The sequence below is a fragment of the Mus pahari genome, chromosome X (assembly GCF_900095145.1).
Source record: "Mus pahari chromosome X, PAHARI_EIJ_v1.1, whole genome shotgun sequence".
NCBI classification, from domain to species: domain Eukaryota; kingdom Metazoa; phylum Chordata; class Mammalia; order Rodentia; family Muridae; genus Mus; species Mus pahari.
In genome coordinates, this window is record NC_034613.1 from 93901640 (window position 1) to 93908763 (window position 7124).

Here is a 7124-nt window from a genome sequence, read left to right on the forward strand (position 1 = left end):
GATCTTGCCTGACTCCCGGTCTGGCCTTGTGTTACCCCAGGCCTGGTCTCACCTCGCCTGTCTCATCTCAGACTGCAACCTCATCTCTCTCGTCTCATCTGGTCTCCAGAATTTGCCTGCTTCCTGGTCTTGCAGTGATTCAACTCAGGATCGCGCCTAGTGATCTCATCTCAGGGTCCGGCCTTGCCTCCCCTTGCCTCGCCGCCCTGCTGCCTCGCCTCTCCGCCTTGCCGCCTCGCCTCGCCATATCACAAACAGGTTTTCCCCTTCCGTCGGGCCTAATTAAAGGTTTCAATCTCTTTTCTTCCACACCTCGACTTATCTCTAGCCTCTGCCTAACTTCCGGTCTCTGCCTTACACCAAAATCTGGCCATGTCATTACCCAGTTCGTCCCTTGCTGAGCCAGCAGTGGAGAGCAGCCTAGAGGCCCAAGAAGGTGGCCTGGGTGCTGCCAAACCTGAGAGAGCTGAGGGAGCAGAGGGAACAGAGGGAGCAAAGGAGACCTTGTGGCCTGCAAGCCAGGGTTTGCCTCCTGCAGGCGCCACAGCATCCCCATCTGGTGAGGAGGGCCAGTCCTCCAGTGGAGAGGTGGGAACTCAGGAATGCCTGGCATCTGAGCCTCCTCAGCAGGAAGAGGGGAAGGCCAAGGAACAGGCAGCAGTAGAGTCCGACCAGGAAGAGCATCTCATTCCTCTCTCACAGATGTTCCCATACATCTCCTGTTATATTTGCAAAGGCTACTTAATAGATGCGGCGACCATTACAGAGTGTCTTCATACTTTCTGTAAAAGCTGCATTGTAAAACATTTTGAACACAGCAACAGATGTCCAAAGTGCAACATTATAGTGCACAAGACCACACCTCATATTAATTTGAGGATGGATCCACAATTACAAAACATAGTATACAAATTAGTGGCAGGTCTAGAGGAAAAAGAAACAAAGCAGAGGTGTGAATTCAATAAAGAACATCGTCTGGGACCACCAGAACCTGCTGCTGTTCCACAGCCAGGCCATTCAAGTGAAGAGAACACTAAGGAAGTTGTGGAATAGTGTCTTAGTTTATGTGCACTGGTATGTCTTTAGTACTGGAGTCTATGGGTACTAATGCATACACTGAACATGTTAAGCCACTGAAAACCACATTTATCTGAGTCTTAGAAAATGCAATCACTGGACAGAGAGAAACATTTCTCAAAAGAACAACAAGCTTTGCTGCAGCTTGTCAAATAGATATCACATGCAGTGGTCAGTTGCTGAAGGACTTTCAAACTCAACAAGTACAGTGTACGGTTGCAGACATGAGGATACAGGTTGAGGATTCAGGATGGCCTGCTGCCTTTTATTAAGGTCTCCTCTCAGAGTGACTTGCTACAGCTATCATGAAAGAACAGAAAGTAAGAAGGCCTCTGCAGAACTGAATCTTACTGAAGAGTTCTAGAAAACATGGAATCATAATAAGCCATACTGTTTCTGACATACCTGGTTTTCACACCAAAAATCTTTGCAGTTTTAGGTACAGCTTGGAACAATGGAATACATCACTTTCACCACAAACAACTGAAAGAACTCAAAGCTTGAAAAACCATCAAATGTTGAATTTTGAATTTCTTTGTAGTTAGGAGCACTTCAAAGGTTCTTTGTTGTTGTTGTTGTTGTTGTTGTTGTTGTTGTTTACTGTCTTTGAGATAAGTTGGTAATTGTTTTCTCTGCTGAATTCCATGCTAACTTGTTACTTCATCAGAGGCACAAATCAGGGACAAACTAGCCACGGGTTTGAACCTCTGAAAATATGAGCCAAAATGGACACTTAAGTTAATTATTACATTTATGTAACTAAAGTTTGTTGTTGGAATTTTCCTCCATGGGATGGCATCACTCAGTCTTCCATCTGGAAAATGAAGTTTGATTTTTGACTTGGATATTAAAAGCCATTGTTAAATTGCAGAGTAAACTCACTGTCAAAGGCCAAAATTATTAGCTAGATTTTTATGTTCTCATTCAATTTTGAATTTGCCATTTTTAGAACTAACAGCAGCCCTGAAGAGATGCTACTCAGTTCTAAAAGGTATGAATTGTTTCGTGTAAAGTGACCATCTCCTGTAGGTTGTATGGTTTGAGTCATGAGCCACCAAGTGTAGTAAGACATTTTAACGTGTCTTAAAGTAAGAGGTGTGTCTTTGTGATTTGTATAAACTTACAAAACCGAATTGTTACCAATGCCCCTGGGGCAGTGACATCATGCACTGTTCCATAGAACAGTGGTTGATATCTTGTAATGACACCACTTCTGAAATAGAAAATTCCAGGTGAATCCAGAAAGTTACAAAATAATTACTCGGTGTCTATTCAAAAAATCAGCTTCAATTTTCCTATTATTTTTTAACCTGGTTAAAAATAAGAAGAGTCTTTGAAATTTTACTATGATAATTAAGTTTCAAATTCAAACATTATTTTGCCCCAAATTAATATCATGATGCTTTATAAAAGATATTTCCAGGGTCTGTTTAATGGAATAGCAATTATAAAGAATTTGTGAAGTAGCTCAACATAGTGGTGCATACCTGTATTCTCAGCAATTTGGAAAAGAAGGAAAACAACAAGAGGATCAAGCTCCTCTTCAGCTATATAGACTTAAGAACTTAGGCCCGCCCTGAACAGGAGGCCAACTGAAAGGGTCTAGGCTATTAGGAATATGTGCTTAAAAAGATATTGTGCCTCTCAGTCTTCTGGCTATGCTACACTGTTAATTCACCACAGATACCAACCAGCCATGTGTTTGAAGTTCTGAAATAGTGAGCCAAAATGAACATTCTTAAATTAATTATTTCACTTATCTGTGGCAATGGTAGAAGGCTAAGTAATTCATAGGCTTATATTTAGAAGTGGTGCTGACTCACCAGCGAGTGAATTATAGTGAATTATTATTATAATTGCATTTATGTAATTGTGGTTACTGTTGTAGTTTCCACTTTAAACAGTAATTGGCCTCTCTCAGGCATTAGAAACCTTATACAATTATTAACTCTCTGTTTCCTTCCAGGTTTTCAGTGTTACCCATCCTGATAGCTGTCGTATGCAAAGACATTGTTGCTCTGCAGCATGCTCAAGATGTCTCCCTGGGAAAGCCCACAAACTATTTGGCAATCCTGAAGACCACCATACCTGGCATCTGCTGTGCATGGATGCCAAAGGAAGGACATCTCAGTTACAGTGGAAAACCATGTAGTTGGTGCCTACTTAGATTTACTGTTATTTTGTCTTGTTTCCTGCCCACTTGTTGGGCAGTTGAGCATGTGTGCTTTACTACTGTCTTTTTTTCCTAAGATTTGAGGTTAAAAATTCTGTTGTTTCACATGTATGTCTATCTGTTTTTATTTGCTTTGTTTTTTGCATTTCTTCTTTTATGTCATGATTGACTGACATACTGCATAGTGATACAATGCAAAGTCATTCTCCTGGTGGAGATTTTCTTAGCCAGTGGCTATCTTGGTAAAAACTAAACCAGACAGAGGCCATGCAAGAGTACAAGAATATTGTTCACAGCCAGATATTCTGGAGCTCTAACAAGGAAGGGATGAGACTCAAGAATTTCCAGGGTTCATATCCCAGTAAGAATGACCACATGTCATATTGGTCATTTTCAAACAGAGCTGCTAGTAGAGTTAAGTCCAGACTTTTCCCAAGGTTCTGCCTGTGCTGTGGTGGCTTGTTCCAGAGAGGCACAGGGGAAAGGGTGAGCTCTGTAAAGAGCTGTCAGGTAGATAATGGGCTGGTGATTACAGGAGAGGGACTCACATCCTGTGCATCCATTAACTTGGTGAGGGGGTAGACAAGGCTGGGATTTTCTGCCTGTCAAAGTTGGAGAGTCACATTCACTAGGAAGATAAGGATCCTCACTGGCCAATGTGGCAATGTCTTTCCCTTGAGCCACCCTACCTCCAAACACCCCCTCAGTGTCAAAAAACTTAATGTTTCAAATATAAAGGCAGAAATTCCTCACCCTCACCCCTGACCCAGGGAGCCTGAAGTTCCAGGATGAAAAAGGCTGTGCAGCATGCTCAGGATGCCTAGGGACCTTGTACAAGGATCCTGCCCTCCATGCTTTAGGGATGGATGGCTTGGCCTAAACCAGGTGAGAGCCACTGGGTCCCTCTGGAGAAGGCAGAGGCTGCCTAGCATTGGATACAGTGGTACCCACAAATGGAAGCCATCACCCACTGGAGGAGACCCTGGAAACCCTAGGAAGTTGTTAGGTGAATATAGTTGTTATTTGAAATAGAAACACTTCAAGTTCTTTGGGAAGTTGGTTATATCAAATGATGTTTTACTGGGGCACACAGGTGAAAATGCACTCACAGCCTCAGACCAGTGCTCCCATGCTGGCCAGGCAAGGGACAGGGATGACTTGAGTGAGTGCTACAACTGATGAGGGCTAGCTATCTGTAGCCCTTGGACATCAAACTAGACCCAGGAGGATGCCCATACCAGTTATGTCCACATGGCCTTTGGTGGTAACATAGGCAACAGAGACCCTTGATGCTCCAGGGCCATAGACCCAAACATGGCTCTCATCAGCAGGACCAGCCAGAACCTCACCATGACCTCAAGTGGTAGCACAGACTACTCATATCAGGCTCTTCCACACTACCCTTGTCTTTCTTTCCAGTTCCTCTCTTCATAGTGTACAAACCATTCAGCTTCTTCTCTCCCAACACTCCTACACATACTTGCTCATCCAGGCATTCTTTTGGGTGTCTTCTGTCACTGAGCAGCTGGCCTATCTCTGAGTGTTTGCAACCATCAAATGACTCTCAGGAAATATTCTTTTAAGCCACATAGCTGCTTAAGTTGCTCTAGAGATTTTGCCTTAAAAGGGTGTGGGGAGGTAATACTGTTTTAATTCTGTCATTTTGGGGAGCAAGGGTCATAGGAAGGCTCCTACTTTGGGAGTCAGCTTCCTTGCTCTCCCGCTTTCCCCCTTAAGAACCAGGAGAATCAAGGAAAACCTGCAACTTTGAGGCTAAAACTCAGGAGTGAAGGATGGAGGTCACACAAGCAATTTGCAGTACCTATGAACCTGAAGGAAATAATTACAAAGGAAAAACATCCTGCTGCTCTAGTGGCCTCATGTCCATGGGCAAAAAAGATCAATTTTGAACTTTAATTATTGAGCAAACACCATATGGAGAGGACACAGTACTCCTCCAGATTACTTACCAGTTTATAAGTATCAGTTCACAAAGCCACCAAAATTGGGCAGAACGATTTTACATCCTGACCACTGTTTCTCCACCTTCCTCTCCTCCCAGTCCTTCCTGCTTCTTCCCCTCCCCACATTCACTCTTCTTCTGTTTCTCTTCAGAAAAGTGGAGACCTCCTGTGGCTATCAACTCTGGCATACAAAGTTGCAGTAAGACTAGGCACATCCTCTCCTATTGAGGCTACACAAGGCAGCCCAATAGGAGGAAAGGGTCCCGAAGGCAGACAACAGAGTCAGAAACAACCTCTGCTCCCACTCTTAGGAGGCTCCATGCTTGGGTGCTCAGTATTTGTGGGCCCCTATGGACCCAGGTTAGTGGATTTTGTGTGTCTTTATGTGATGTCTGTCCTTGTTTGCCCCTGGCTCCTACAAGCCTTCCTTCCCCTTTTCCACAGGATTCTCCAAGTTCCACTTAATGATTGGCTGTGGATCTTTGCTTCTGTTTCCATCAATTACTGGATGAAGCCTCTCTGATAACAATTATGCTAGGCTCCTGTCTGCAAATATAGCAAAATATCATTAACAGTGTCAGAGGTGGGCTCCTTCTTACAGCATGTGACTCAAGCTGGACTAGTCATTGCTTGGCCATTCCTTCAACAATTTCTGCTTCATCTTTCTTTACCCCTGTACCATTTTGTAGACAGTAAAAATTCTGAGTAGAAGGTTTTGTGGCTGGGTTGTTGTCTCAATTCCCTCCATTGGAAATCTTAACTGGTTACAGGAGATAGATAGTTCAGGCTCAATATCCCCTATTGCTATGAGTCTTATAGAGTCACCTTCGTAGATTCCTGGGAGTTTCCACTGCCCTAGGTTTCTAGCTCATCCCAGAGATTTAATGTTTTCATCCTCACCCTTACCCCTTCTAATCCCCTTCCCCAGTTCACGCAGGGTGTCTTATTTTATTTCTCCTTCTCAGTGAGATTCATTCATTCCCTTGAGTCCTGCTTGTTACTTAGCTTCTTTGGGTCTGTGGATTGTGGCATACAATGTTTATCTTTCTGGGTCTGGGTTACCTCACTCATGGTGATCTTTTCTAGTTCCATCCATTTGCCTGAAAACATTTCTTTAAGTGCTTCTAGGCCATTAGAGATTCTTCTGATGAGAATTCTCTGTTTAACATCATATTCCAGTTTTTTAATTGAATTATTTGGTTTGTTGATGTTTATTTTCTTAAGTTCTTTATATATTTTGAATGTCAGCCATCTGTCAGATGTGAGGTTAGTGAAGAATTTTCACATTCTGTAGACCACTGTTTTGTCCTATTGACTGTGGGCTTTGCCTTAGAGAAGCTTTTCAGTTTCATGAGGTCTCATTTATTAATTATTGATCTTAGTGCCTGTGTGACTGGTGTTCTGTTCAGGAAGTTGTATCCTGTGCCAATACATACAAAGCTATTCCTCACTTTCTCTTCTATTAGATTCAATGTATCTGGTTTTATGTTGAGGTTCTTGATCCACTTGGACTTGAATTTCGTGCAGTGTGATAGATATGGATCTATTTGCATTCTTCTACATGCAGACATTCAGTTAGACCAACATCATTTGTTGAAGATGCTTTCTTTTTTTCCATGGTCTAATTTTAACTTCTTTATCAAATATCAATTGTCCATAGCTGTATAGCTTTATTTCTGGGTCTTCACTTCTATTTCATTGATCAACATGTCTGTTTTTATGCCAATACCATGCAGTTTTTATTAGTAATTACTCTCTAGTACCACTTGAAATCGGGGATGATGATACCTCCAGAAGTTCTTTAATTATACAGGATTGTTTTAGCTATGTCAAGCTAGATTCTTATCAGGTAAACAGAATGATTCTTGTCAGATAAAGAGAAATCTAAGCTCAGCATTCCTCAGAAATCA

The 7124-nt window shown here is 42.4% G+C and overlaps 1 pseudogene; it reads left to right on the forward strand.

Moving 5' to 3' along the window:
* Positions 1–372: 372 nt before the first annotated feature.
* LOC110313334 lies at positions 373–1053 on the forward strand (annotated as a pseudogene).
* The last annotated feature ends 6071 nt before the right edge of the window (positions 1054–7124 follow it).